Genomic DNA, 22,628 nt, shown 5'->3' with positions numbered 1-22,628 from the left:
TCTGCCTGTTCATCTGAGATGATTCTAGACTGATATAGCACATCAACCCGCCACAACAGTTTCTATTTCTGAGACCTGCTTTATTCCAATCCTTTAGATTGGCACTGTCTTTGAAATCTTGGGCTCCAGTCTCTGCGGAGCAATGTAGACTGCATATGTCCCCAGAGGCGGCCAGGCTCACTCCAGAACTTCACAAAGAACTCTTCCTATTCTGCTGTGGAGCTCAGCAGGTAACCATTTCTGAATCCTTCCACTTCGGATTTGATTTGAGCATCTTTTCCATTCTTCAGTGAATTAATTCTACCAGAATGAGAAGGAAAATGTCAACCCCAAGCCCAGACAAATGTCAGAAGAAGCCAAAAGCATAGAAAAGAATCTAAGGTAAAGAGGTAAAGATCCAGTGTCTCTACTTGGAAGTCAGGTGATAGAAAGTGCCATAAGAGGCTCTGTGGTTTTGCTCTGCTGTGCTCCTGGCCAGCTCTGGCCTCTTGGATAGAAAGGTGACAGCAGAGGTGAGAAACATTCTTGCTTTCCTGAGAAGCAATATCAGGGGAGGGAGCCTCTCCAGCTCTTAGGCTCTCCAGAGGGTAAAGACATGGCACCTTCATCAGGAAGCTGTTGTCACAGAAGCCCTCCTTTCAAGAACATGTGCTAATGCAGGGATTCAGGGAGAGTTCTGAAGTGGGTGACTCTGTGACTCATTCCTCTGTCCCGGTCTTTCCACCTCCTACCCTCCCATCCTCCCATTCTCCTACCCATTCTTTCTCCTCCCCAGGCCCTGAGCAAGCAGCAGCTCATTTCTCTCATCTGCTCCTTTTATGAGGCCTTTAATTTTCTTGTCTTCACTTTTCTGAGAATGAGTGGTTCTCCCCACATTCATGAACTCTCGTGTGGCACCCATGCATTGGGCTGAATACCGTGGAATTTATCATTTGAACTGGGAACAGACTTCATTACCACACTGCAGAGAAACTGGTGTCACCAAAGACTGCTGAGGACAAACCAGGATTAGCTGTGACAAAAACTCAATATGTAGCTTGAGCGGAAGGAGATGAGTATGTGCCATGTGCTGTTGGCTCCGAATGCCTGGATTCAGTCAGTCTAGAATTCCATATCAGTAAACTCATTCTTCTTTCTTTACCTCTGTCCCCTCCTGTCTGATTAGCTACAGACATCCTCACTGCAGAGAAGAGGGCTGATCCATCACCCCCAAGCCAGGCTTCCATTCCTCTAGAGTGAAATATCCTTAAATGAACACTGATTGTCTCGACTCACAGACATGAGCATCAGTCAGGAAAGGGAATGTTTTGTTTGGAGTCTGAACTGTGCATCTGTAGAATGAAGAACTTGAAAGATGTGTAAGAGTAAGTATGCAATATAGACTTAAATAAGTTTTGAAAGGTGACTCTGGGAAAAGAAAAGCGACCGGTCCATATATATTCTTTGGAATTCAAAGAAGACTGCCTGTCCTGCATTCTGCCCTTTATAGAGATTGGCATCTTGCCCATGGTGGATGATGCATGATCTCAAGTCTGTCAAATTTGAGGCCTTCACAGAACTTTCTCTCTCTTTCTCTCTCTCTCTCTCTCTGACACTGCTTAATCTAGATCAGTAGACATAATTAGTTCTTAATCAAGGCTAACTCTGTCTTTAATCATAAGAAAAGCAACCCAGAGTAGGACTAGAGAGATGGCTCAGTTGATAAAAAAGCATCCTGAACAGCCTGGGGACTTAGGTTTGACCCCCAGAATGTACCTGGGAAGAACGGCTCAGGGACTTGTAATCTCAGTAGTGGGGAGGCAGAGCCAGGCAGAACCTTGGAGCTCACTGGCCAGCCAAATCTAGCCAACTGATGGGCTCCAGGTTCAGCGAGAGATCTTGTATCAAAAGATAAGGTAGAGAGCAACTGAAGAGAGCATTTAATAACCAGTGTTGATCTCTGGACTCGACACATGTAGGGAAACATGCACCTCCACAAACATATACACACATATACAAAGCACACACACACACACACACAGTAACCCAGATTAGCTTAGGCAAGGAGTGTGAGGAGGGGGTGTAATCTCTGGGTCACATGACACAGCTGTGGGTTGTTCAGAGGTAGAGAAGGCATCAAAGATACATCAATAGCATGTCTCTGTCCCTGATTCTCCTGCACTCCATCCTTAACCCTCAGGCAGTTTCTCTCCATGTGGCTGAAACAAGGCCACCACCAACAGCCCTGGCTCAGGCACCCTCAGCTCCTTCCTTCATATTTACCTACCCAATGTGCAACCCTTAATCAACTTCATCATAGAAAAAGTGAGAAGCAGGATCAGGCTGGGCCAGTCAGAGTCACATGTCCACAAACAACTAGTGGGTTGGGTGAGGATATGAGCGTTTGTGATTGGTCCAACTCCAGTCCAGTGTCCATACTAGCCAATCACTGTGGCTGAAATTATAGGATCCCGGAAGAAAGTGGCGATTCTAACAGACTTAAAGAAGAGATAAACAGAACTTGCAAAATGTCTAATATCCCTTCTCCATGAAATTATCTCCCAAGTGGTGATTGTGCAGTAGGACCATTTTATAAGCAGTGTTCTCATGACACATGCTTTGTAACTCTGAATTATTGCTTTGTTTTCTCTAAAGCAGTTACTACACTCCAACTTCGGCAAGGGCAGTTGGTCCAGCTTTTGCTTTGCCACACATCCTAAATTGTACACTTGGTCTGCATTCTTTTGTTTTCTCAAGGAGACTTTGGGTCCATGTCCAACAATTCAGAACCTAGAGATAGGGCAACAGTCATTTGACAGTGTGGTACTTTGAACAAGAATGGCCCCTATAGGTTCATATATTTAAATGCTTAGTCATCAGGGAGTGGAATTGCTTGAAGGATTAGGTGTGGCTTTGTTGGAGGAAGTGTGTCATTCAGGGTGGCTTTTGAGGTTTCAAAAGCCCAGGCCAAGCCCAGTGGCCATCTCTGTCTGCTGTCTGTGGATCCAGATGTAGAACTCTCAGCTCCTTCTCCAGCACCATGTCTGCCTGCTTGCTGCCTTCCTCCCCACCATGATGAAAATGGACTGAACTTCTGAAACTGCAAGCAAGCGCCAATTAAATGCTTTCTTTCATAAGAGTTGCTGTGGTGATAGTCTCTCTTCACAGCAACAGAACACTAACTAAGACAGCAGCTATGGTAGAGACCCTGGCTAGGGCTTTAAGCAAAGCTTGTCAAGATACTATCTCTGCAGTATAAGCAAAAGTTCTTAGGGTTTTTTTTGTTGTTGTTGTTGTTGTTTTCTTTTTTCTTTTTTTCCCACCTCCTGGAAATCATTTCTGCTTCGTTCCTGATCTCCTTTACCTAGCTCAGCCTTTCTAGTATTTATTGCCTCAGAGGCAGAGGACACTAAGGCAAAAATAAACTATGCTGTTTGCACTGTTCTCACTTCTTTCTTCCAAAAGCCAGATCCCTAGAGACACAACATGCTAGGGATAAGGGAAAGAGGGTTGGAGATGTTGCAAGTTTCCCCTTCTTGCCTCCTTTCCTCAGTCCAAGGAAGGTACCAGGCAGAGAAGACACTCACTGGAGAATTCGAACAAAGAGCACTGTGGCAAGCATCCACATGGGATTTTTGAATCTTTGGCTAGAGACAGCACAAAGACCATCTCCTACATGGAGCCCCAGGGATGAGCTGTAACTGACTTCCAAGGCTGGCCCACAACTTCTGGCAGGACTGTGGTCAGCCTAACCTCTCAAGCTCCGTACACTTGTCTGGTCTCAGACAGAACCCTCAGACTATATGGACCAGACCAGAAAGCCAAACTCCCAGAGCATAGCCAAACCTGAAAAGGCGGCAAGCTGAACTCTATGGTGCTTGAGGCTAACTTAGCCAGAGGAGACATTAACTGGCCTAAGCTCTGGTTCGTTCCCATGTGAACGCATAGAGTATGCTTTGTGTTTTTCACCCTGAATTCAGTCCATGCTGCATCCCACCGGGCTGAGGTAGAAAACTTGACCATGAACATGGTTACACTTCCTACTTACTGCCTCCTGGTTGCTGCAGATGTGGAGATGGGTGTTATGGACACTGCATATTCTACCAACGAGGTGAAGTTAAGGTCTCCTGTAACCTTTGTGAAGACCTAAATGTGACTCTCTTTTCAAGACACTTTCGTTTACTTACCATCCATTAATTATCATCAAACTAACAGAAAACTTGTTGACCTCTTCATGGGAAACAACTCTCCACCCGGAGGTTGAAAGCCAAGACTGCAACCCTTCATCCTGAATCCCCAACATCCATGCTTTGCTTGGAGCCCAGTAGAGGACACTGGACCCTGCAGCTTCTTGCCATGTTAGCAGTAAGGGTGTTACCCAGTCTTTCCTATCCATCCTCCACTGCTCCCCTCCAAGTTCCCACCACAGCTGAGGCTTCCCAGCTGATAGGGCAATGAGTCCTAAGTCCTACCTCCCATGGTTCACTTAGGTTCTCTGGGTCTCTACTCAGCCACCACCTGCCAAGCACTAATGTGGGTGCCAGAGACCCACAAAAATCCTGCAGAGCTGTCAGGGCTCTCACCTGAAGCTCAACCATTGCATGTGACTATTTAGGGATAGTGGCAGAATTGAGTCCCACACATCTGAAAAAAGGAGGCTCCTTGTTTTCTCCATTGCTGTCAATAAGAAAATCTACTCAGGTTGGAGAAAATACTCTAGTATCTCTGCCATGAGTCCATGAGGTCTGCCCATAGCCCAGTTTCAAGGTGGCTCTGCTTTCTTCAAGGCCGTTAGTGTCACTTGCTGTTGGGGCTTCCCAGTCAGATTAGGACTCCTGAGATGCTCACTTTCCCTCTTCAGACTCAAAGACAACTTCAGTAGTGCCTGTGGCATCTTTTCAGTTGTAACACAATTCAGACAGTCCCTGAGCTGACCCTAATGGCTTTATGCACAGCTCTCCTACTCTGTGGTAGAGTAAAAGCAACAGGCCTTCAGTAGATGCTGCATTGTTCTTAGGCATGTATGTGTATATCATGCCTGTTTGTACGGTCGTAGACATGTGGGAGCAAGTGTGTACACCTGTGGTTGTTGTTTGGTGTCTGCCTCAGTTGCTTCATTTACAGAGGCAAGGTTCCCCCAATGTGGCTAGCCAGCTTGCCTAGGGGATAATCTGTGTCTGCCATCTGAGCACTGGGATTACAGGGGGGGGCTGCCAACCTGCCCAGCTTTTACACAGGTGCCAGGATGCACAAGTACTTGAACCATCAAGCCATTCTGAATTTTGAACTTGATCTCTTCAGACTAATCATACATGGTGCAATCTTCCATTATGACACCCAACTCTAAGGTGATGTTATGACCCTAGATATCTTAAGATGAGCTCAGTTGAGTTATAAGGTGAGCATGGTAAATACAGTATGACTGAAAATATTTTCCTATGTTGGCAGGTTGACCAGGATATGACTCCACTGTAAATCAGGGAACATCTGCATAATCAAAGGAGTTCCAACCTGCACCTTCAGCAATCTTGTCAGTAGTCTTGTCACTGAATGAGAGGTGCTACAGAGAGATTAAGCATCAAGGGAGGGAAGCCGGGGGATGGGGGCCATCTTTGACTTCAGCTTCTCACTATGCCTCACTCCTTTGGTCTACAGAATGACTCGGTGAGGCAAGGGGGATACTTAATTCCAGTTAAAAATATGTTAAGGAATCAGCAGATGATTCATAAGGTTTAGGGTTCCACTCAGTTCTATGTATGTCGCTGGACACCAATCACTCTTGTACCAGACATGAGTGAGTTGTGTCAATACTACACTCTTGACCACCAGGGTATAATAACCAGCTACATAAAAATGAGAGTCAACCTCAACTCATCTCCACACAATCAACTCCTTTGGACAAAAACCTCTGGAAGGAAGAGATGTCTATTCCTGTTGGCCTTCATTTTACATGTGTAAGCTAAGGCTGGGAAGGTTCAGATGATGGTCTTCTCAAAGTTAGCAGTGTCACAAGTTCTGAACCCAGAGCACTCTACCTCCATGAATCATAACAGTGATCGATACAATATCTGGCTCTCAACAAGATTCTTGCCTTTTAAAAGATACCAAGAGAACTGAAAGGGCGGGGGGAGAGTGCTGTGTCTTAACCATTTGGACTACTGTAGAGAATGCTATATACTGGGTCACTTAAAAAAAGATAAAGAAAAGAAAACAGAAAATTATATCTCATAGTCACAGAGGCTAAAAGATCCAAGATCAAGTAGACAGGTCACATGTCTGGTAAAGGCCTCCTGCTGTGCCCTCTTGTGGTAGAAGGATCAGGCAGTCTTATAAGGAAAGGACATTTGTCCCATTCCTAATGTTTCTGGTAGCATGACCTCATCGCTTCCTAAGGATTCCATCTCCTAATGCTATTGTGTGGGTTAGGATTTCAACACAGGGAATGTCGGGAGACACAGACCATCATGAAGAGCATCATTCCCCTAGGACTGGTAACCATATGATGTTTGGGGATGGGGATAGGGCTGCCTCTTTACTTATCAGTAGGATCTCCAGAGTGGAAGCAAGCTGGAAAACAGAGCAAGAGTACATGCAGACACAATGGTTGGAGGCTTCCAGCTCAGAGGATAGGTACTTTACACTGTGTCTCGCTTTAAGGAGATTTCCTGATTCCTCCAATTGTCTCTTTATTGCCCTAAAAGTTAGGTTGAGTACTTAGTAGGACATGCCACTTGCCAAGAGATACAGTGAGAAACAAGCACTTCTTTCCAAGGAATTCATAGACTCCTCCTGAGCACTGCTCTCACTACCTCACCTTCGGGGACGCCTTGAGTACATCTGGAGTTGTGTTTGGCTGATCTGTGAATCTGACTTCACTGATAGGCCTAAGGTAGAAACCAGAGATATAGATGCATGTTTCAATGTATTGGAACAGCATCTGTGTTGAGATCCAGCCAGAGCGTCTGATTAATGCCCCACTTACCCACACATTGAAAATCTTACACCATAAAGTTAGTATCTCAAGAAATTGTAAGGCCTTTGGAAGGTAATGAAGTCTTGAAGATGGAGTCTTAGTGAGTGAAATTCAGACCCTGATATCCTATTTAGTCATAAGTGTCAACTTGACACAGTTCAGAGTCAGCTGATAAGAGAATTTCAGTTGAATGATTGCCCAGATCAGATTGGCCTATGGGTATGTCTGTGGGAAATTGTCATGATTGCTGATTGACATAGGAGGGCCTAGCCCACTGTGGGCATCACTGTCTCCTCCAGGTGGTAGCTCTGGGTTATATGCAAGAGCTAGCCCAAGTACCAGCCTGCAAGGGAGTGAGCTAGCGAAAAACATTCTGCCATGGTTTCTATTTCAAGTTCTTGCCTGGAGTTCCTGCCCTAGCTTCCCTCAGTGACAGAATGTAACCCATAAGCTGAAATTAACTCTTTCTTCTCCCTAAGTTTCTTTTGGGCAGAATGTCCTATCACAGTGACAGAATGAAACTTGAACACCATATAAGAAGACAGCATAAGCCAGGCATATTGGTGCATGCCTATAATTCCAGTACTCAGCCTGCTGAGCCAGGAGGATCATGAGTTTGAAACTGGCCTAAGCTATGTAAAAGAGCCCGTCTCAAACAAATAAACAAGCAAATAAACAACAAAAGTACAAGCTGTCTCTGCTCTCTGCCATGAAAGGGCACAATGACAGCCTTCTAGGAAGCAGGAAGCAGTTCTCACCAGATATGATAACACCTTGGCTCTCAACACCCAGGTCTCTGTGCAAGAAACGTCTGTTGTCTAAGCCACCTACTCTATGGCATGTTTGTTACAGCAGTCTGGAAATATGGAGATGCATCTCAAATGACAATAGTGCTAAGGTCACAACATTCTGCTGGGTCTGCCCACACAGCTGCTTTGCCGCATCACCTTGTCAGGGAGAAATGTCAGTGTTGGGTCTTTGCCTCTTTGACATATGCCTATGGATATTCGCCGTCTTAAAATCAAATCCAGCATCCTTTGGTAAGTACTTCTGGAGACTGAGCCACTCATCCAGTTGTGAAGACTGGAAACAAATTCCATGGCCAAAAAGAGAACATACCTGCAGTGAAAGAGTACAGAGGTTTGGTCGTATGGGGACAAACATCTGCCAAGTTGCCATGGGCAGTCCTGCTGGCTCAGCATGAGTCACAGTGTCCTCGCCAGGGTGACGGCTGGAATGATTAATCTGCCCTGTTGGGGCCTGGCCTCTCCAGGCTCTGTTCCCATCTGAGTCCCACCCTAGTCCTATCAGAGGACTCACACAGCCTGTGGAGGGTGGAGATGGGCCCAGGACACAGCCTGTTCATGGTCTGGCTCACTCAAAGTGACAAAGCTTAACAAAACAAGAAAAAGACGAGGTGCCCTGGGGAAGATAAGCTCCGCTGAGGCTCTCCTTAGTGCCAACCTGCGTGGGCAAGTCTGACCTGAGAGTTGGCAGAGCCTCTACCCTTGGGCCATCTGCCTGAGACAGCGAGCATACCAGGCTACCTTCCTACGGGGCCTCAGCAGCATTCCCACAGTCTGTGGAGGGCTACCCAGGCTCAGCCTAACCCTCTCCCAAGTCTGCCTCTATGACCTCACTATGGCACAAGTGTGCAACTGTCACAGGGAGGGTCCACACAACCTGCCAGGGGTGCTATGGGAAGGAACCATCCCCCTGGGACCTTATCTTGGCAAACAGTGACTTCATAGGACATAAACAAGCAAACCGTGACCTCCTTTATTCAGGATGAGTCTTGACACTAGCACTTTTACTGGCTTATAGGCTATGCTAGTAAACAGAACAGACGTGTTTCCTATGGTCTTGGAACTTATAGTCTGAGATCCAGTCATCACTAATCCTATGAATTACTGATATTTACCAAAGGCTCGAAGGGCTTTGTTTTGTTCTGTTTTCAGTCATTTCATTTAAGCATTAGAAAATGTTTCCAAAATGAACAGTGTTATCCTGTATGACTAACAAGGAAAGAGGGGGATTAGGGACATCAAGAGACTGCCCAGACACGGCTAGCAGGAAAGTGGGGATCTGGACCTAGGCCTGCGGTTTCATCCTTCAAGACCTGCTTCCCTTTCTGATGATAGGCCATTCTTCCAGGTGGAGTCAGTTTCTTTTGTGATGGTGGCAGATAGGAGGCTAGCTGGGCACCAGGAGGCCATGCTATGTGTTATGTGTTCCTTCATATGTCATTCTCTTATGCAGGCCCAGGAACTATACACTCCTTCTGTGCCACATGCTGCCTTGTGGTGGCTGTTAGGATGGACCATTGGGGTACCACAGTCTCTTTGAGAGATGACTTGTGCATAAGTACTTGAGACACAAGGTCATGGTGGTGTCTATATGGAGAGATGCAGATAAAGTCATCCAGGTGTTCAGATAGGATGGGGATACATGTTGCCATCAACGCTGGCCTAGTGAGTGATCCCTAAATCTGAGAGGATCTGGTTATCAAGACATTGAATGCAGTGTCCAACCTCCCAAACTCTCAGTAGCTTATTCTGCAGATGGAGAAACAAGGGCCATGGCTTTTAGGGCAATCAAGATACCTGCCCCTAGAGCACCTGTGTTCACCAGAGTCAGTTTTGTCTGAGAACACTTCCGTGCCACAAGAAAGACCCTGCCACCTATCCTGGGGTCATAAAAGCACCAATAGGTTTGTGAAGGCAGTTACCAGGTAGATTGATGAAGGTCATGGAGAACGAAACAAGACCCCTTTATGAAGAATCCTGGCCACTCGCTGAAGACAGACCAAACTTCTGAAGACTCCTAGGATGTTGGATCCTCCAGTGGAAGCATGCCATCAAAGGGCAGGGCATGTCAGGAACAGGCCAAAGCACGAAGCATTCTCATCTTTTACCACAGCCAGTAGCGTGCTCACACAAGGACACAGGATGCCATGCAGGTGGCGGGCTTGCTGGCTGGCCTAGCTCAGCACTCATTCCCTGCCCACGCCTGCCTCACCCTCCAGCCTTGCCAAATGGACAAACCCTTCTGGGAGTTTCTCAGAATTATCTGAGCCCAAGAATGAGCAAAGAATCAAAGCTTGCAACAGGCAAAACTTGAGTCCACACTAACGTGTTCCTTATAAACACCCAGGATAGAGTATCTGCTTGCCAATTGATAGCCAAAGAATGGCAACACAGCCTGCCTCTAGGCAATCCCAGATGACCTTTACCCTTTTCACAGAGAAGACCTGGAAATAATGTTACAGCCATATTATATGGGCGAATCCTGGTGCTCGTTCTGTGGTTGTTAAGTCCCACTATCTGGTTTTGTAAATAAAGCTTTATGGAGACTCAGTCACAGTCATTCATGGATGTTTTGTCTAAGACTGTGTGTGTACTATAGCAGCCATATTGAGTAATTGCAGCAGTCTATATGGACTACAAAACCCAAAAATATTTTCTTTCTGAGTCCTTCAAATGAAGGTTTGCCAATCTTTCCTCTGTGAAACATCAAAGGGAATCTTTTTTCATTGATTCACTAATCTATCTGTTCAATCAGGTTGCTGGATGGTTTCCCAACATAGTATGTGTAAAGGACAAACCCAATGTTGTCTATCTTGAGATCTTCAAGGAATAACCCAGTATCTAATAAGTCCTTTAGAAATGTTTGTTGGGTGAGTATAAACACAGTGGTTTGGAGAGCTCTGCCATTGTGGATCTTAGCATGGTAGGACCAAGATTGAAATGGTATTTCAAAACCCTTGACATGTCCCTGAAAAGACGTTCCAGTGGAGATGGCTCTTAAGCCTGGGCTGAGAAAATGGATGAGCAAAGCACTGGATGACCCAGAGTTTCTAAGTCTAGAATCCAGAGGGGAATATCTCCAATGAGAAATGAATGAAGCCAGAGGAGTCTGCGTCTGTATAGAGATCTCTGTACTGATTGTGCTACAACTACAAACCCAGTATTCTTCCAGCTGGTGGGAAACCAACAGTGAGAACACTTATCCAGTGCCCCCGGAGGCTGACAGGATCACACGTCCTGAGGTCAAGACAATGGCAGCTAGAGGGAACCCCAAGAGAGCTTCCATCTGTCTTTGCTCTACTCTCTGTACCAGAAGACACAAGCTCTGAAAGAGATTCTCAACCATGGCAAAAGTCAAGGAAACAGGACAGAAAAGAGGGACAGATGATGCTATCTGGGGTTGCCCTGGGACTGGAGCAGCTGCATATCTCACCACACCTCTGTGTGGTGCTGATGGGGAGATGATGGAGGCTCTCCTGTGCAAATTCAGAGTGCAAATGTTGGCCGTGTGCTTGGCATGAAAGCAGACATCTTAGTCCATGTTCCTGGCAGCACCAGGGCAGCCCTGTTCCTATTGCCTAACCGAATTCTATAGTCCTGCATGGGCAAGCCTGTTGGTTCCCAAAGGCTGCCTCCTTTTGGCCCATGAGGTATAAACACGGTCACCTAATCAGCGTGGTTGATTATACTTCCCAGGTGCTGAGTCGCCCTCTGCCTGAGCCAGGAAGGGAGCCTTCCTGTATCTCAGAGAGAGATCTTATCTCGGAAACACCTCCATATTGCATGTTTCACAGGCAAGCACCCCACCTGCCTTACCTCCACCAACAAACTGGCTTTTCTGCTTGCAAAAGGGACTTTCTCTTTCACCCCTTTCTCTTCCTTTGCCTTGTGGGATCATGTAAGAGTGACAATCGTGTTCTGGTAGAATAAAATTGCACCTGACTTGGAAGCCAGAACTGTACTCTTATGTTAATGAGCAGATAGCCAAAAGAACCATTCTCAAAGCTTTCCTGTCATCTTCTGCCTCGCTCCCTTCTCCCTTCCCCATCCCCCCTTCCCTGCTTTCCTTTCTCCTCACTTGCTGCAGTCCCCCCCCCATTCTCTCCCTTCTCAGCACAAAAGTTGAGAGGGAGAAACTATGAAGTGGCAGGTACAGCAACTGCCATGAAGATCTAGCGCGGCGTCTCTTGTCAAAAAGTCAGGAGCATATTAGAAAAGAAGAAAGCAGAACTCAGGGCTCAGAAGGGTGTGCGGCTCACCCGTATTCTCATTCAATTTTTCCCCTCCCTATTTAAATCTCACTGTATTTCTTTTTTTAACCTCTCCTGCAGGTCTTTATATATAGGACAGCACACACTTCTGTCATTTAAAGTATGAAGAAACCAGCAAAGGGAAAAAAAAAATCTATTTTCAGCAATATCTTGTTAAGATGCCTTCTTAAAATTTATTTAATTAACTTTTATTTATTTATTTATTTTTGTCATTGTGGTGGGAAAAGAAAAAAAAAAGTGAATTTCTGAGAAAGCCGAGTCTCTAAAGAAAATGAATAAACGCTGCGATCAGCCATCTGTCCTGTCAGTTACCACCCATATATATGAGGTCATGTCTTCCTATGGAACTGATACTCAGGTGTGACAAGAGCCAAGTACACAGTGTGAGAAAAGTATGATAAGCCTATGTTCTTTGATAGGCTTCAAAAAAATGAAAATAGAGGCCACCCTCTGGCCTGGCCCACAATCTAAAGGTAAGTAAAAGAGGGATTCGGAGAACAAATGTTCCTGCCAGGCACTTTTAGCTTCCATGGCCCCAGCACAGGAAAAATCAAGTCCAAGCACTGTAATCACTCGTACAAAAGTGACAAATACCATGGGTAACTTTAGAAGCAGCTGAAAGGTGCTTTCATTTCTGACAAGATTGGTGTTAATTACCAGCAAGGACTCCAGTATAATACTATTTAAATCATTTTAAATTATCCCTCTCAAAAATTAATTTTTCATCAAAGATTACACACACAAAAAAAATCATGATATCATCTCCGCAGCTGCGATTTAGTAATAATTTCATGTATTATTACCAATGTCAGTTGGATAAAAGAAAAAAATGGCACCCCACCGTGCTGATTCCAGCGCAGGCCATATATAGAAATTTTTAACTATCACTTATAATCGCTTTGATGAGCTTAAACCTCCTCTCAATTAACACCCTAAATGACACCAAGACGTCTTAATGGTGGATGGAAGTTGGAGAAAGAGTTTAATCAAAGGATGAAGAGAAAAGCACAGAGAGAAAGGAAGGCTGTGTGCCCACCCAGCCTATCCAGTCCAACCCAAGTCCTTGGTGACCCAGAACTCAGCCCTGGGGTGGTAGCAGGGACACAGACAGGCAGGTGTGGCGGGCTGGGAGGTTGTTCCAGTGTAGAAAGATGAAGACATGCCTCCAGCTGCATAGCAGGACACCCAGACTTGGGGGTTGGAATTTGGGGGAGGTCATCAGTTGTTGATATGATAAAAGATGTTGAGTATGATAAAGGATGAAAAAAAGGAAAAGGAAGTCTCTTCTGGGGAGCTGTGATTCACATGGAAGCGCCAGGACTCCCTCTCAGCGGGGTGGTGAGCTAAGATAGCTCCCTGGTGGGGCATTTGAGTTATGCAAACTCACACAGCCAGGGTGTTACAGAAGGACATTTCTCAGGCCATTATTTTTTATCGCAAACGGCTGTTTCTGGGCTTGGGGAGGATTTGAAATAAAACAAAATCCAAATGAAAACTGACCAGCGTGCCTGATTCTTCTTAAATCATGTTCACAGTATCCATGGTGATTTTTGTTTCCAATTAAGATGTCCTAATGAACATGTGTTAGTTTTGCTTCCAGGAAACAAACCCTGCAATTAATGGCCCTGCAGGAGCCCTGATCTCTTGGGCCCCATGCATGTATTGGGTCAAAAAGTTGAGTCTGTAAAGGCTTGGAAATGATGCCTTAAAATGTAAATGAGGAAAATGTGAATTGCCGACATAGCTAACCTCTTTCTCTTGGGCTACCTTCACCCCTAAAGACAGGACTAATATCACTGTCACTGATGTTGTATTAAGGAATGAGAAAGATGTGAGCTACATTTTTAGTAAAAAAAAGAAAAAAAAAGAAAAAAAAAGACACTTTCCTACCTGCTGCCACTGAGGTCAATATCCAGGCAGGGCCAGGGGGGACCCTCACTTTATGTCAGAACCCCACAAATAACCTATCAGAACACAGTTCATGGAAAGGGGACATTAAGGAGCAGATAGTATAAAAATATTTGTTTGGAAAGTTTAATTAACATAAAGTAACAAAGACAATGTTAAAATCAGGCTTCCTTATAATAAGCAAATCAGTATCATTCTCCCTGAGTAATGTATATAGGTTGTTTTCTCTGTTTTGTTTGTTTGTTTGTTTGCTTTGTTTTGTTTTCTATTCTGGTCAGCTGAGTGTTTCCCCTGACCCACCCTCTGCCTCCTGTCGTGGAAACTTGATGCCTTAATGCTACATTACATTGCCTGTCATATGTTAAATTATCTTTTTACTTCATTTTTGGGGTATTACTTTAAACACATATGTGTGCATGCACAAACACACACAGTAAAGTGTGCTGATTTACATACTCACCCTTAATATACATATTTATAAAAGCATCCTCCTAATGAAATAATTCTTTCAAAAATGTTTCAAAAACAGTAACAGTAACTCTTCTACATGGTTAAGAGACTTCCTAAGTTGTCACTCACTTAAGAAAACCATTCTATTGCCAGCACATTCAGAGATAGTTTAGCTGGATATAAAATTAGAGGTTAAAGGTGATTTTTGTTCAATACTTCAAGAAATAATAATTCTCCATTCCTTTATTACTTCAAGGTGTCTATTGAGAAATCAGGTTTTAATTTAAATACTATTTCTGTAAAGATAATTCATCTCTCCTTTCTGGGAGCATCTTGTCTTTTTCCACTTTCCTCTTGTGTTCTTAAATATCAGTATAGATTCTTCTTAGCTCAGGATGAACTGTATCTCATAAACCAACTTATAAGCTGAAAGCAAAGTAGGTTGATGATGCATTTATTTTTAAGCTACAGAGCATCTCAGCTCAGCCATGTAACATACTGTAGCATATAGGCTGTTACCCTTATGATTGGGTGGCTGCTGGGTGCTGGGTTCAATCATTGTCCAGTGTCTAATGAGTACATCTTTTGGGTGACACCTCATGCCCACATCATAGCACACAACATTGTGTTTTTTACATTCAGAAGTTCCCCGAGGCTCTATTCTGCCATTGTCTGTTTCTGATCATTATTCACAGTGTTCAGGTGACTTTCTTCTATTAAGGATGTGTTTTTTACCCCCCTACTGCTTTTCTTCCCAAGCACGTAGAAAACAATATCTGATAAAATTTTCTGAGCCTTTTACTAGAAATAGAATATTCCTTGCATTAAGCCAATGCCAAAGCCTCAAAGTTTGCTTCATTTACAAAAAGCAAATAGCTGTTAATTATAGACTGTTACTTTCCAAAGCAAGATCTCTTGACAGAATCCAGGGAGCAGTGCAGGAGCCGAAGTATGGAAACCCCAGGTGAAAAGCTGTAAAACCAGTCTCTGTTTATCTCACCAAAGGTCTTTGGTCCTCACCTCCCTCATGAACTACTTTGATACTTCAGATAAAGACCACTGCACAAAACCAGCTAGGAGCTCTGACCCCAATTCTAAGCATGAGAGGTCCACAAATATTCTCTCCTTTGACCTTCAGAGAAACCTAAAAAAGAGATGTAGGTACCCAAATCACCATGAAGCCATCTTGGTGAAAGGACGTCAACAGACTGACCTAAGTTCATGCAGAACAGGAAGATATGCCTTATAATTGTAACACCCAAAACAAATAACTCTGATGCCATGTCTGAAAAGGGCACAAAAGAGATGGAGTCCTACTCACTTATTTTAGTCCTATTTGTAGTGCTGAATTATGTTCCAGCTTCAATTCAGGAATTCAATTTATGCTCAAATCAAAAAACTCATTGGCATTATCTTCTTGTTGAGGGGAGGGTGTAGAGTGAAAACACAGTGCAGTCTACCTGACGTGAGTATATAGTTTACATGCACTTTGAAATTCAAAAAGAAGAAAGAAAGAGTGAAATAAAATATTTCTAAAAATACCATCCGGGTGCTAGTTTAGAATACGGGGTCAGAGTAGCTGAAACCAGCATGGACTGGAGTCACATAGCTTGGGGTTTGACTAGAGCTCTAACTTCTTGTGAGTAAAAACAACTCTGAACCTTGAGTTAAAAGTCATGGGTCAGGGCCAGTCTGCATATCTACTCCCCAAGTCTTTGCTAGTTCCATACAGCATTCCCGCTGTACACAGCCACTAAAGCAGTATACCACAGCTTCTGGGCCCAGAGCTAGGTGTCACCATAGGTAGGAACATCTCTGATCTTCAATCACCATGACTACCCCATCATAATCTAATAAAAGACTACACAAAACCACAGAATTGGAGCTGACATACGGCATCAATCTAAGGGTCACCGACCTCTGCCCTTCTGACACCAAACAAACCAGCTATAAGGACCATGTGGTGCTAGCAATAGAGGAAACGGTCTCTGTGGTAGTTAACATCAAACATCAACTTGGCTGGTTCTAGAATCACTCAGGAGACCTCTGGGTGTGTCTAGCTTAGTTTAACGGAGTTGGGAAGACCACCTTATCTGTGGGTGATGTCATTCCACAGCCTGGAATCTCAGTCTAAATAAAAATCAGACAGATCAAAGCTGAGAACTGGCATTCATCCCTTCCTGCCTGCAGTTGCAATGTGGATGGCTGCCTCTCACTCCTGCCACCATTCCTTCCCCGCCACAGTGGACTAGTCCCCTTCCAACTGTCACCTGAAATATACTCTTCCCTTACCTAGTCCTGCAACTCTTCCCGAAACTCAGAATCAGGATAAGAACAGCTCCCTGGAAATACCAAGGTGTGGAGTGGGTCCAGCCCAGAGCTGCCTGGGTAGGGCAGCAGAAGCCAGCTGGCCTCTGGCTCAGAAAGCCCTGAGAACATGCAGACCCATGCCAGGGCTGTGCTCCATAGAGCTGGAGAGCTCTTCACTTCATCAGCACCATCGAGGGAGTCTAAATTGGCCCACTGTGCATGTGCCCAGAACACCCCATTCACTCCTAAAGTGGAGTGCTCTTAAAAACATGAAGTACTGAATTTGGAAATGATGAAGGATTTGGGCACGCATAGTGCAGAACAATTTAACATTATGGGGCTCTTCAACGGTGTTTTTTGTATAAGCACTCCATTTTGGAAGGAGCTTGAATAATCTCTGTGGCCACATTGAACACCAGTAACTTCAAAATGCTGTCAATCGACACCAAAACAATAAATTGCCAATCTGGGGGGAGGATGGAGAGAACATGGAGAAAAGGAAATATTCCTAATCAACCCAGAAGCCTGGAATAGCTTCAGCTTCCCTCTCAACTCTCCACTCGTTGTACAGCCTCAACCCTGAGCTTAACCTCTGCCCCTCTGGTGCTTTGCCATTCAGATGGGCTGGTGTGTAGCCATTCGGCAGTTCCTGGTTTACTGGGTTATTGAATCATTAGAACAACTTTGCACAGAAGGTGCCACTTATCCTCAGCTGACCCTCCAGGAAGCAGGAACTAAGAAGCTAAGACGATCTTAGAACCTCTCAAGAAGAACAGAGGGAGAACAGGTTTCATCTGATGAGGTAAGAAAGAAATGGATTTTCCTGACACAGAAGGCTTTGGAGTAACCAAAAAGGATGGAGAAGAGCTATCATCATCTGCCTGAAACCCAGGTTCTTACCAGCAGGAGTAAGTCAAACAGGGAACCTCGAGGGGGCAGGGTAGTGGGGATAGGGATGCTAATGGCGGGGACAGAGAGATGGCAGGAGGCAGTGTTTTGGCCTGGTGTTCAGTGCTGAGCTCCTGGATACTGATACTCTCCCCTGATCCTTTCTGTCAGAAGATATGTAAGCACTTGGCTATTGCCTGCCGCATTCCCTGAGAGGGACTTTTCCACTCTGGTGACAAAGGCTTTCAGGACCCTGGGTCTTGGTGACCAGGAAATGGATCTTTACCTGAAGTCATTTGGCACTGGGATGGGAGCTGTCTGATATTCGGAGCTCTGGATCGTCACCCCAGCCCTGCTCACCTAGCCACGCTCTGGAAAGACCAGATGGGAAAGAAACATCCAAAGAAGGCACGGGTCTAAGGGGATCTATTATGCACTCTGCAAGCAGGGTCGCTGTGCTTATTACGTGCCTCAGAACCATTTCTGTCCCTGGTAATGGGCTGTCTGACAGTCTGCCACCAGCCTAGCGGGGCACAGTGAACAGGAGGGAAAGTCACGGTGCCGTATTTCTCCACGCTCGGGAGCTCTGACCACAGCGCGGGACCGCGGGCGCAGACTCATCCACACCAGCCGGTGTCTGCTCAGCCCCCATGCTAAGTAAGGTTCCGCGGGCCTCTAAAATTATCTCCGCTTGGGATAAAAGGAAGAAGGGAGCCCAGGAACTTCTGTTGAGATTTCCACGTCGCCTCTTCACTTACCATCTGTTGTCTCTAATCCCGGAACTGAATGGAGGTTCTCCCCTCTTCTGCCCCAACACAGAACCTCTCCCCAGAAGGCCCCGTTGTCTCGTGGCTTGAGCTAGACACTCTAAGCAGGAAACTTCCAAACGCATGTCTCCGGCTCAGATCTTCACACTTTGTGTTTTAAAGACTGCGCGTTGAACTATTCTTACAGGCAGCTACTCCCTTCCTGCCTCCTGCACTAACTTTTGGCTAATGCAACTGAAAATAGTGATAAGAAAACGCTGGCCTCAAAGGGGGAAAAAAAAAAGTGGAGTGTTTGTTTTTACATAAAAGAGGTGGCCTTACACATGGAGGTGATTAGGTTATGACCTCAAAGGTGAAGGGAGAGGAGGCTGGGAGAGGACCAGAGATAGCTGGGCCATAAGGTGAGGCCACACATAGGCTATGTGGTTTTAACATCCTGAGAAAGGTGAGGCATGTAGGGGTGGAAGAGACCTTGGTCCAGCAAGCACTTTTGGGGTACATCTTAGACACAAGCATTGAGCATTTAAATATTTGTATTTATTTTTGAGACAGGATCTCATGGATTTGAGCTGGCTTCAAACTCATGATGCAGGGGGAAAAATGACCTTGAGTCTCTGCTCCTCCTGCACCAGCCTCCCAAGCGAACTGCTGCTCCTGGTCTGTGCCATGCCACAGATGGAGCTTTTGCATGTTGGACAAAGTCAAGTCTGAAGCCCCCAGCCTCCTGTTCTGCAGGAAGCTTCTACTCCTCCCAACTTCCCCCAGTCAACTTGTTTTCTGCTCTTCTGGCCATCTTGCTTCCTGCCATTTTGTCCTATTTGTGATCTTCCCAGTCTTTTCATGTCCTGTCGTATAAGTTTTTCTCCACTGTCAGGCTGACTATGTCCTCCTCTGATTCCGTATGTTGAAGGCCTAGATCCCGATGCCATGATACCTTCTATATTTGGAGACATGGTCTTTATTATTTTACTTGTGTTTTTAGATGTATTATATGTATACGTGTGTGTGTATTTTCTGAATATATATATATATATATATGAAACATGTGTGTAGTTAATGCCTGTGGAGTTCAGAAGAGGACACTGGATCTGTTGGAACCATCCATGGAACTAAGCATGGCTGGGAGCCACCATCTGGGTGCTGGGAACTGAAGCTGAGTTCTCTGCAAAAACAGCCAGTGCCCTTAATCACTGACCCATCTGGAAACTGGGTCTTTAAAGGAATCATTAAGTTAAGACAGGGTCAACAGGATGAACCCATGTGACTGGTGTCCTTGTATGAAGAGGAAATTTGGTGGCACAAAGATAAATGGCGAATGCACCATGTAAGGACATAGGTGATGTGGCCATTTGTAAGAGAAGATAGAGGACTCAGAAGACCTACTATCATGGACATCTAGTCCCCAGAAGCATGAGAAAACACATCTGTGTTTAATTGTCATTAGGAGACTATAGCGATTTCTCCTCCCCTTTCCTTTCCTATAGAGTTGCTTTGCTCATGGATGCCTGATTGCCCCTGAAATATGAACTTGTATTTTGTCTGCTTTGCCTGGCAAGGTGGCATAGCAGAGCCAGACTCCTCTCCATCCTTCTCCAGGTGGGTGCCCTATTTGAGAAGGTTTTATTGCAATTTTCCCAGCATGGACTTAATTGTTTATTGGCATTGCAGTGTGAAGCTTCAGCTAGGTAATGCATATCCAGGGAGACAGCTCAGTCCAGATCTGCAGAAACTACCGAAAAAAGAGCTGATCCTATTTGCAAGAATAGCCACATTCCAGGAACCTGATGCTCGCATGTAGGGTATCTCAGAAATACAAACAACAGGTTGACAGAGTTTTTATTTTGGATTTGGGGTGCAAGGATGAGGTTGACAGAACCCAAAGACTTTTATTGATCCATAGTTTAAAATGTTTGTAAATATTTAACAGAAACATCCGTTAATAAACTCAAATTATTGTCCAGTGAAGAAAAGAACTAGAGGGTGATTTACTAAATTAGATGAAGGGGTGGATGTTGTATTTTCACTGCAACACACACTTTCTGACATGGGGATCATGTCAGTTAAATGTTGGCATGTACCAAATCACCGGCTGGTCCAAATGCCCTAGTTGTGGCAGGGGGAGAAAGAGAGAGAGAGAGAGAGAGAGAGAGAGAGAGAGAGAGAGAGACAATATTTGAGAATAATGTGAATTAAAAAAAGGCAAGTTAGTTTAAATTTCTGTTTGGTAGGCCCCCAGGCCTACATGTCCAGTGGGAATACACTCTAGCTCAGGCTTGATGAGTGGCCTTAATGAGGTTGGACATCTTAGAATACATGCATAAAATGATTTTAAATATTGATATGATGTCATTGCATGTGTGAAGATAGTGAAGTGTTCATTCCCTGAGCAAGACGGTTTCCATCTAATTTATTAAATGTGGGAATGATTATTTACATTTGAAAATGGAATGTGTTCATAGAAAGAAGCCGGGGCAATAAAATAATTATCGCATTTAGGGGGATGGCTACAGTACCTGTTCCAGAAATGAAAAGAGATCAGAGTACTCACCCTAGGCAGGTTGTAGTGAATGTTAGAAATATAATACAATAGAGACCGCTTTTCTGAGAACAAATAATGATGCTCAATCGTGTCACTGTGAAAGAGAAGGCAGGATGGAAAGGTTCCTAGGATGTGGTGCCCTCCCTTCCCCACCCCCATCCACCGACTGCTTCCATGAATGCATCTATCAGGACACTTCCACGATGCTTCCAGTGTCTGCACCCCAACACCCTACTTCATGATGGGAGGCAGAGTCATGGAATGATAGTGGAGAGCGGAGTTCTGTTGTGATATGAGACTTTCTACGGAGAATGCCTCCGGGCAGCTGTCTGCCTCCTGTGTTCAACATTAGGGCTGTGTAGCAAGCTGGATTAGAAGTGTATTAAAGCTAGCAGGCAGTGCAGAGTCAGCTGGAGGTATGGAAGTACTAACTAGGCCGAGGAGCCAGGGGCGGACCCAGGTATAAAAATAAAATCACCACTAGCCTGGTTCACTCCCTATGCATCTTGGCTTGGGGAGCTAATTGCACCTCCTTGGATGTAAGGCTTTCGCTCTTGGAAAGCTGTGTAAGGGCTTGGCTCTCTCTCCTATTATTCCCTATTAATCTCCCATTACTTTCACTATGGCTGCATACTCGTGACAGGCAGCCTACATTGTAGAATCAATGGCCTGCTTTCTTACCCATCAACACTGCCAAACCCAGCCAGACAAACTGTGCAGCACAGGGGCATGCAGAGGACCACAGTAAAGGGCTGGAAGATAAGGAACAGGGCATTCATTTATTCACTCACGCATTCATTCCCTACTGACTGAGCCCTTGCTACAATTTCAAATTCTGATGTGACCTTAGACAATGCACTTACCTATCTCATGCCTCAGTTTCCCCATTTGTGACATGGGAAGGATGACAAGAACACCATCTTGAGAGTACCAAGGAGATTCAGCAAGTTGACATATCTAAGGCCCTCAACAATCTCTAATTCATGTCAGAGTTGATAAACACTCAAGGCTACCGCGATTCCTAAACCCTGTCACACACTCTCTTTTACAGCCAGGTAGGCAGAAACTTAGAGACTTGTCGGTAAAAATAAAACATGTTTCAATATGGAGCCAACCGCCAGACATTCTCCCCAACCTCAGCAATATAACCCAAAGCAACAACCAAGCCAATGATGTCACAGCCAGCTCCAGAGCCTTCAGTTTAGGCTTCCCTCCCTTGTGCTTCAGCTCAGGTTCAGAGGCCAAAATGGACCACAGAAAGATAGGGTTTCTTCACAGGCAGCCTCTCCTCGCAGGCCTAGTTTGGCTTTGTTTTCTCTTGGGCCTAGGCTTAGCAGTTACCTAAGGGCCTGCTTGGGGACCAGGCAAAGAGGTAATCAGTGATGCACTTTGATTGGTCCAAGCAAGACTCCAGAAGAACCTGAGCCTGTTACCCTGGACAGGCCAGGTGGGCAGAGTACTCCATCCATGGCTCCATGTGCTGGTGAGAACTCACTCTTTGCTCAGGGTGATGAGGGCTGAACTGCCCAGGTCCCAGAGCCACATAAACCAGGCAGGGTGAAGTCATGCCTGTCATCCTATAACTCAGAAAGCATGGCTTGAAAGATCAGGAGTTCAAGGTCACCCTCAGATACATAGTGAGTTCGAGGCCAGCCTGGGCTACGAGAAAGCCTATCTATAAACAAATGCACATAGGACAACTGCAGTGACCCATCCCTTCTCTGAACTTCCCCCTTA

Source organism: Meriones unguiculatus, chromosome 7 (assembly GCF_030254825.1).
Source record: "Meriones unguiculatus strain TT.TT164.6M chromosome 7, Bangor_MerUng_6.1, whole genome shotgun sequence".
NCBI classification, from domain to species: Eukaryota; Metazoa; Chordata; class Mammalia; order Rodentia; family Muridae; genus Meriones; species Meriones unguiculatus.
This window is presented reverse-complemented; position numbering follows the sequence as displayed.